This window comes from Solanum tuberosum, unplaced genomic scaffold (genome assembly GCF_000226075.1).
Source record: "Solanum tuberosum cultivar DM 1-3 516 R44 unplaced genomic scaffold, SolTub_3.0 scf00103, whole genome shotgun sequence".
Lineage (NCBI taxonomy): Eukaryota > Viridiplantae > Streptophyta > Magnoliopsida > Solanales > Solanaceae > Solanum > Solanum tuberosum.
In genome coordinates this window covers 65,976-75,940 of record NW_006239027.1, presented here as the reverse complement: position 1 = coordinate 75,940, position 9,965 = coordinate 65,976, and the positions used below count along the sequence as shown (strand labels likewise).

The 9,965-nt window shown below is 28.0% G+C and overlaps 1 long non-coding RNA gene across 1 annotated transcript; it reads left to right on the top strand.

Moving 5' to 3' along the window:
* The first annotated feature begins 2,149 nt into the window (after window positions 1-2,149).
* LOC107060857 (uncharacterized) lies at window positions 2,150-4,458 on the top strand. Its single transcript, XR_001473567.1, has 3 exons — window positions 2,150-2,266; window positions 3,414-3,527; window positions 4,338-4,458. It is a non-coding gene; the product is annotated as an uncharacterized lncRNA (long non-coding RNA).
* The last annotated feature ends 5,507 nt before the right edge of the window (window positions 4,459-9,965 follow it).

Here is a 9,965-nt window from a genome sequence, read left to right as displayed (position 1 = left end):
TAGAGTTTTTTTTTTTTTAAGTAAATTACTTTATTTATCGAATATGCATCGCACAAGGAGTCACTAACAAATGGTGTCTAGATGTACACTATCAAAATTTGAAGTGTTTACTTATCAACTGACAATTGTAATCAACTTTATATGTTTATTTAGGTATTATACCTAAAAATTATATACATTAACGATTTATATAATTTATGTTTTTTTAAAGATTACAGATCCATTATTTACACCATTTCTTCTTTACATGTTTGCAGCTCCTGGAGCATGAACAGAGATTGAGAAACAAAAAAGTTATATTGAGCAAGAACTTTATAATATATTTATATATGTTTAATTATATATGTTTTTTGAGTTGGACAATTGTATGTTTGGATCTCCATGATTGATCTTCAATGGAGTTAAGGTAATAATAAAGAATACTTATGTTTGATTTTTTGGTAATAAAGACATTTTATATATATCAAAGTAGGGAATTTATGAATAGCAGATTAGCAGCTAAGCAACTACACATGAGTTATAATTCCAGGATAATAATCAAGTTTCGCGGTCCGACTAGTTAACTTTGCCTTCAAGCTACCTCGCATCACCACCATCTGAATAATTTGTCTTGAGAGAACCGAAAATTTCTCTTCTTGGTCTAAAAGATTCGATTGCTCCTTTCCTGCCATATCGTATATATATATCTGGAATATCATATATAAGGAGAGTGGAGAGTACACTATAAGAAAAGTGTGAATTACATGGGGATTTTCCTGTGGATTAGTATGAAAATTTTGCAGGAAAATAAGTTTAATTTCCTACGGATTTTCATATTAATCCCCAGGAAAATTCCCATGTAATTCAAACTGTTCTTGTAGGGGTAGCCAGCGAGATACGAGAGGCGAGTGAGAGAGTCACTTGGATACATTGTATCTAAAACAAATTACACATAATTTTGACTATCTGGATGCACCATATACATGTATCCGAAGAACAAAATTTGATAAGACTCATAATATTGCAAACTAGCATGAATCTAAGTAATTAGCTCCTAAACTAGTGAGATATCACAAATAGTCAATTACATACATATTATTACCTTAATTTATTATTTAATCATGATAAATTATTTAAATTAATGTGAACATTTCATGCGCGTATAGACTAATCTAGTGACTGGTGAGACTATTCTATATATAATAAAAATAAATTAGCTGCTTCTCGACTTGGAATAAACTTAGCACATGAAAAGTGGACCACAAGAAGTTTCATTTATGTCAATACAATTCAAGCCCTAAGAAAAAAACAAAAATCATAAAAATAGTCTTTAACAACAATAAATATGTACATTAATAAAGAGAGGTAAAACTTTTACTGGCATTAGTTAATTGTCATTGGATCAAATGTCGCTATAAGCTTTAGGGACATTTATAAAGAGTGTAAATAATTGCCTTTAAAAGTATATATTTAGCGGCAATTACACTATTACTGTTAATTAATTATTGTTAAAGACCATTTGAGTCGGACACAAGTTCCATTTCTTAACATACAAAGATTTTAGTAGCTCGATTGATTTGCTACTTAAAAGTATTTTTACAAATTGATTAGTCATACACAAATATAACCTCTCACAAAAAAAAAAACATTTTTCAAAATAAATTAATATTAGAAAGTTGACCAAACAAACTTATTCAAGACCGAAAACATCATAGTCATCAACAGAGGACTTGACCAAGTAAAATATTATAAATTAAATATACAAAAAATTACAACTAAATATCATTTTGTCATCTAATTTATAAAATATATATACAATATATAGTGTATGGTATTTATTTTATACTAAACATGTATACATATTCGTATATCGAAGTATATATATAGTATACATATCATATACATAATATATATAGTACATATACAACGAAAATATAAAAATAATACATATTTTAATCATATCGATAAACTAGTTAGCGAAGGATATGTAAGTTTCCTATAAATGTTAGCCCAAGCCTCCCACCCCCCACCCCCCCAAAAAAATGGAGGTGATTTTTTTTTCAACAATAAAGGGTCCACAAATTTATGAATTCCTTATGAATGTTCCCTTGAGAAATATTATAAAAGGACTAGCATATAAGCTTGTTGATAAAAATATAATCATCTCATAGAAGATAATTAATTCCTTTTTGCTCCAATTTGATCTCCATGAATTACAAAGCATTATTCTTAGCTTGTTTTATCATAATCCTCTGTTCATCCTCAGCAACCTCTAGGAGATTGCCAGGTGTAGTATTAATCCCTTTATTGTAATGTAATATACATGGACGGAACTAGATAAGGTCAAGAGGTTCATCCTAACTCTCTTCAGTAGAAAATTATATTGTTTATATATAGTTAAAATTATTTTTTTAAATGTATATATAGTAGATGTTGAATCCCTATTGACTTCTTATTTCGTGTGTTTATTTCTTCATATTAATGAAAATTTCGACTGCATCATTCATAATTTAACGGTACCGTTTAATATTTTTTATGTACATATAGTAGATGTTAAACCCCCCACTAACTTGTTAACTCGTATGCTTATTTCTTCATATATACTTGTTTGGCTATTAGAATTTTTCATTTTTTTTTCTTAAAAAAAAGTCACTTTATTTGAAAATCAGTGTTTGGTCATGAAAATTTCAAACTCACTTAAAGTAGTATTTGAAATTTGAAAAACACTCAAAATCTTATTTTCATTTTCACAATAGTAGACGTTTGATCATGTTTCAGTGTGAAAATAGAAAAAAATAATTTTTATTTTCAAAGTGAAAAATGATATATGGTTGTGTTTGACCGTGGAATAAATTAGAGGTGGTTTTTTTGAATTTTTGTGATTAATTTAGAGCGAAAAAGTGAATTTGTTGTGTTTGAAAATTCTGAAATCCCTGAAAAAAGTGAAAATACTTTTTTTTCCAGCATTTTATGGCTAAATTTCGGAGTTCGTAAAAAAAATTCATGGCCAAACGCCTACATCAAAACAACTAAATATTATGTACAAAAATTATAACTAATCACAGCTCCATCTTCAACTTCAACTTAAAAAGTTTCAAATAAAGTGAAAAGTATTTGAAATAGTACATAATATAGCTCATATATGTTTCAGGTAAATTAATCAAATTGAGTGATTTTGCTAGTTTTTAGAAAGGCATAAACATTAACATGCCTTTTAACTTGACCTCAGCTAACATTTATGCCCTCCAACATTGAGTTTACATTCAAATTCTAAACATTTTATTAAGATTTCCAAATAAAAAAAATTTTAAAAAAAAAAATTCATAGCCAAGGGCCCACTACTAGTATTTTGATTTTTAACCTTAATTATTATTATTTTTCCAAATTTAAATGTTACTTGTATGATGTATAACTTAATTCCTCTTTAACTACAGGTTATAGATGCAATGCCTATAAATTTCGAGAAGAATCGTGTTCACCACGTAGATCCCTCTACCTTAGATCTGCGAAACCATATATTCAACCACCAGATTCAATATCGTCACCTGGTAAAGTTTTGCGCAAAATTTATTATTTCACCTGATATAGTTTATTATATGCAAAAGTTAAAAGAAAAAAAAGTTTTAAGTTATTGTGTGTGTTACTTCATGAGTTGATTAGTTGACCTATCTAGCGGTCCAACCCATCAAATTTTGGACGAGTTGGAAGGATTACATATTTCAATTGGCGAAGAACACGGTATGATGAGAGATGATAATCTTTATTGGATTTGAGAATACGCCTTAACGACCAATGGTTAACGATGGCTTTGATGGGTGGTTTTGCTAGAATAGGAAATAATGAGATTACTAATCTGTTTGGCCAAAATTTTAAAATTAACTTATTTTGAAAAGTATTTTTATGTAAAAGTTTCTTTTTGAACAAGCACTTTCAGTGAGGAGCTATTTGTTTAGGCCAATTAATATTTTTGAGCAACAATTGATGTTTCATCAAATTTCTAAAAAGTGTTTTCGGATATATTTTCTCAAAAAGTATTTCTCATACACTCTTTTTTGGTAAATAAATTACTTTATTTATCAGAGTTAATATGCATTACACAAAGAGTCACTTACAAATAACCAAAAAATTACTTTATTTATCAGAGTTAATATGCATTACACAAAGAGTCACTTACAAATAGTGTCTAGAAGTACACTATCAAAGTTAAAAGTGCTTATTAGTTAGGTGCAACCAATTTTATATGTTTATTTATGTATTATATCAAAAAATTATTTACACTGACAATTTATATAGCTTATGTTTCTTTTTCAAGATTACAGATCCATTATTTACACCCTTTCTTCTTTACATGTTTGCAGATCGTGGATCATGAACAGAAGATTAATTGAGTAACAACAAAAATTATATTGAGCAACAACTTACTATTATATTTATGTTTAATTAAATATGGTGTTGGAGTTGGACAATTGTATGTTTGGAATTTGGGTACTCTAGAATTGCTTAGTCCATGATAGATCTTCAATGGAGTTAAGCTAGTAATAAATAATAATACTTATGTTAATTAAGTTGAATTATGCTTGCACTATGTAATTAATACTTATGTTAATTAAAGGAAATTAGCACTTTGTCCTTCAAATAATTGGTAAATTTTTTATTTAGGACCTTTTGATTCCTGGTATAAGCATGTTTAACCTTCAATTGAATTCAACTCAATGGTACTGCACACTGGGATACCAGCTACAAGGAGAGAGGAGAGCAAGATAGGAGAGAGGCGAGTGAGAGAGCCAAATACTTGCAAATTCATTTGAATACAGTGTATCTAAAATAATTTACACCTAATTTTGACATAATATATCCGAGATACATGTATCTGGATGCGCCGCACACAAGAGATACATATGTATCTTGATGTATCATGACGTGTAAGATACATGTATCCGAAGTCCAAAATCTGGTAAATTTCATATTATTATAAACTAACTCGAATATAAGTAATTAGCTCTTAAACAAGTGTGATCTCTATAATTACTCAATATATAAAGCCTTTTAATTATTTGCCACAAATGTGTGTATCGCACTCACTATGTCATGTCATCAAAATATTCCTATTTCATCAACCTTAAATAACATTATCAAAAGATTATATTTGCCTTTAAATATCGTAACTTAAATCCCTTGGAAGGAATAAACCCTTCACTCAATCTTTCTTATTGTAATATACTTCTAATATAAGTCTTTTTCTACTACCTCTGTGTGTTGCTGTTACAAAACCTTTTTTCTAGCCTAATCAAATTGAAGCGGATTAATCAATTCACCAATAAATGAAAGATCTATCGTTTTAACATTCAAAATAAAGAATGTTAAGGTATCTTTTCATTCATTTAGGTATTGATTATTATGGTCGACTCGTCTTAGCATGTGTTTTGTTACCGATCCTTTAAACTTTTCAGCGCACGCCCCTACGATAGCAAAATTCAGCACGCATAATATCATGGGAAATAAAGTCCATACAAAATTTAGTAGATAAAATTCATCTAATAAATATATGAATATAATAATTATTACTAAATTATAGTCAAATACATATATACTTGTTACCTTAATTTATTATTTAATCGTAATAAATTAGCAAAATTAATGTAAACACTCGATACACATATATAGAGCAAATTGTCAGAATGATTGTTATGATTCTAACATAATCTAATAACTTTGATTCAATTTTTATTACATTATTTTTTTATTAGCCTGTTAAAAATATCTTTCCATAACTATTTTTCATAGAAATAATATCCATCAACTTCACAAGGACAAGTCCAGCCCTAGAAAGAAACAAAAAATGGAAAAAGAAAGGCATATTTAATACTCCCACACGACTCTTTTATATGTTATTATTTCTGTTATTTTTAAAAATATTTATTCGCATTCAATTCATTGTTTACGTCAAATAATATAACTTACTGTAATTAAGCAATTTAATCGAGTAAATATATTTATATCAATAAACTATAATTAAGTGATGGTACTTATGTATATACAACCGTATAGTCAAATGCATATTTAGAATTTCGAGATGATGAATGCATTATTATGAAAAGGTGAATCTAAGATAGGAGATCAGAGGCGAGTGAGAGAGCCAAATACTTGCAAATTCATTTGAATACAATGTATCTAAAATAAATTACACATAATTTTGACATAATATATCCGAGATACATGTATCTGGATGCGCACACAAGCGATACATATGTATCTTGATGTATCATGACGTGTAAGATACATGTATCTGAAGTCCAAAATATGGTAAAATTCATATTATTATAAACTAGCCCGAATATAAGTAATTAGCTCTTAAACAAGTGTGATTTCTATAATTACTCAATATATAAAGCCTTTTATTTGCCACTAATGAGTGTAATCGCACTCACTATGTCATGTCATCAAAATATTCCTATTTCATCAACCTTAAATAACATTATCAAAAGATTATAGTATTTGCCTTTAAATATTGTAATTTAAATCCCTTGGAAGGAATAAACCCTTCACTCAATCATCCTTATTGTAATATACTTCTAATATAAGTCTTTCCCTACTATCTCTGTGTGTTGCTGTTACAAAACCTTTTTTCTAGCCTAATCAAATCGAAGCGGATTAATCGATTCACCAATAAATGAAAGATCTATCGTTTTAACATTCAAAACAAAGAAAAAAATTCCGTGTGATTCCAGGTCTGGACCTGGAATCACTTATTTACTGTACAATTCAGTTACTTAATTTAGAAATGTGTCATTCTTTTTTAGATTAACTAAAAACGGAAGGGTGTCACATAAATTGGGACGGAGAGAGTTTATGCTTTATAGTTTCAAGTTCACCATGAGTATTTGCTCGATATACTAAGTTGGAATGAGTTTATCTGAACTAGATATTCAGGCCATTGCCATTCATTTTAGTTCAACTAATTTGACTGGTTGAAGATTTCCTTAGTAAATGGTAATTACTAATAGCATTTCATGTAGACCCTTAATACTTGCTAAGTGTCCAACATTGGTTGAGGAATGAGTTGTTATATCAATCATCACTATCTGAGCTAGCTTTTGAGGTTGAGTTAGGCCCGATACTTTTAAAGCTCTCGGTGTCAAAGCAGAAGTCGACTCCAAGAAAACAACTTGTACCTGAGTTCATGTTGTAATATACTTCTAAGTATTTTTCTATTACCTATGTGTGTGTTCCTATTTCAAATAGGTATATTTTATTTCATCCAAATATATTAATTTTTATCATCGACTCGTATTAGCACGTGCTTTATTACCATCATGCCCGATCTTTTAAACTTTCAGATTGCAAAATTCAGCACACTTAATTAATATCATGGCAAATAAATTCCATACAAAATTTAGTAGATAAAAATTACTTATATCATCTAATAAATATATGTCATATATTTTCTCAAATAGTCAATTACATACATATTATTACCTTAATTTATTATTTAATCATGATAAATTATTTAAATTGATGTGAACATTTTATGCGCGTATAGACTAATCTACGGACCAGTGAGACTATTCTATATATAATAAATTAGCTACTTCTCGACTTGGAAAAAACTTAGCACATGAAAAGTGGACCATAAGAAGTTTCATTGATGTCAATCCAATTCAAGCCCTAAGAAAAAAAAAACAAAAATCATAAAAATATTTTTTAGCGACAATAAATATGCACATTAATAAAGAGAGCTAAAACTTTTAGAGACATTAGTTAACCGTCATTGGATCCAATGTCGCTATAAGCTTTAAGGACGTTTACAAGGAGTGTTAATAATTGCCTTTAAAAGCACATATCTAAGTGGCAATTAAGCTATTACTGTTAAAGATCATTTGAGTCAGACACAAGTTCCATTTCTTAACATATAGAGATTTTAATAGTTCGGTTGATTTGCTACTTAAAAGTGTTTTTGAAAATGATTAGCCAGACACAAATATAACTTCTCACCAAAAGTAAATACTTTTCAAAATAAGTTAATTTTAGAAATTTAACGAAGCAAGCTTACTCAAGACTGAAAACATCATATTCATCAACTTGAGAGGACTTGACCAACTAAAACAATATAAATCAAATGTTCGGAAAATTATAATCAACTATCATTCGGTCATCTAATTTATATAATATATATAGTACATATACAACAGAAATATATAAATAATATATACTTTGATCATATTGATAAACTAATTAGCCGAAGAATGCGTAAGTTTCCTATAAATGTTATCCCAAGAGTCAAGCCCTCAAAAAGGAAAAATGGAAGTGCTTTTTTTCTTCTTTTTTTTGGTCATAGATTTTTTTTTTCCAACAATAAAGGGTCCACACATTTATAAATTCCTTATCAATGATCCCTTGAGAAATATTATAAAAGGACTAGCATATAAGCTTATTGATTAAAATATAATCACCTCATATAAGATAATAAAATTAATTCCTTTTTGCTCCAATTTGATCTCCATGAATCACAAAGCATTATTCTTAGCTTTTTTTGTCATAATCCTCTGTCTATTCTCAGCAACCTCTAGAAGATTGACAGGTGTAGTATTAATCCCTTGATTGTAATGTTGTATAGGGACGGAGCTAGATAAAATCGAGAAGGTTTTTTAGTAGAAAATTATATTTTTTATATATAGTTTAACTTATTACTTTTTACGTATATATAGAAGATGTTAAACCTTCATTGACTTCTTATTTTGTGTTTCTATTTCTTTATATTAATGAAAATTCTGACTTCATCATTCGTAATATAATTGTACCATTAGTTTCTTATTTTATACTAAATTTTTTATTTTTATAACAATAACTTCATTTAAAATATATTTCATGTTTAAATCATTTTTTGTTTTGTAGGAAAAGTATAATAAAACAAGCTAAGTATTATTTATAAAAATTAAAATTAAACATAGCTTCATCTTCAACTTAAAATTTTTCAAATAAAGTGAAAAGTATTTGCAATAATACGTAGTAGCTAGTATATAAGATCTAATACTATCTATTTTGAGATTTTACTCTTTTATATGTTTCAGATAAATTAATCAAATTGGGTGATTTTACTAGCTTCTCGAAAGACATAATATATTAGCATGCTCTTTAACTTGAGTCCGGAGCCTAAAGGGCAAAAAAAATGGTAAAAAATTCCAAAAGGGCACATCACTTTTTATTTTAGCCAAAAGGGCAAAATCGCTGCGTTATATTATTTTATTTATCTCAATTTATTTGATATAGTTTATGATATGCAAAGGTTATAGGAAAAAAAAATTAAATTATTGTGTATGTTACTTCACGGACTGATTAGTTGACATATCCAGTGGCCCAACCCATTAAATTTTGGACGAGTTGGAAGGGTTATATATTTCAAATTGCAAAAAACATGGTATGATCGATGAGAGATGGTAATCTTTGTTGGTTTTGAAATACATAATTTAATCTGTATGACCTAATTTTTAAAATAACCTTATTTTGAAACGTATTTTTATGTGAAAAAATTATTTTTGAACAAGCACTTTTGGTGAGGAGCTATTTGTTTTGGCCAATTAGTATTTGATCGAATTTCTAAAAGATGTTTTTGTATATATTTTCTCAAAAGTATTTCTCATAATTTTATTTTATTTTAAGTAAATTACTTTATTTATCGAATATGCATCGCACAAGGAGTCACTAACAAATGGTGTCTAGATGTACACTATCAAAATTTGAAGTGTTTACTTATCAACTGACAATTGTAATCAACTTTATATGTTTATTTAGGTATTATACCTAAAAATTATATACATTAACGATTTATATAATTTATGTTTTTTTAAAGATTACAGATCCATTATTTACACCATTTCTTCTTTACATGTTTGCAGCTCCTGGAGCATGAACAGAGATTGAGAAACAAAAAAGTTATATTGAGCAAGAACTTTATAATGAACAGAGATTGAGTAACAAAAAAGTTATAT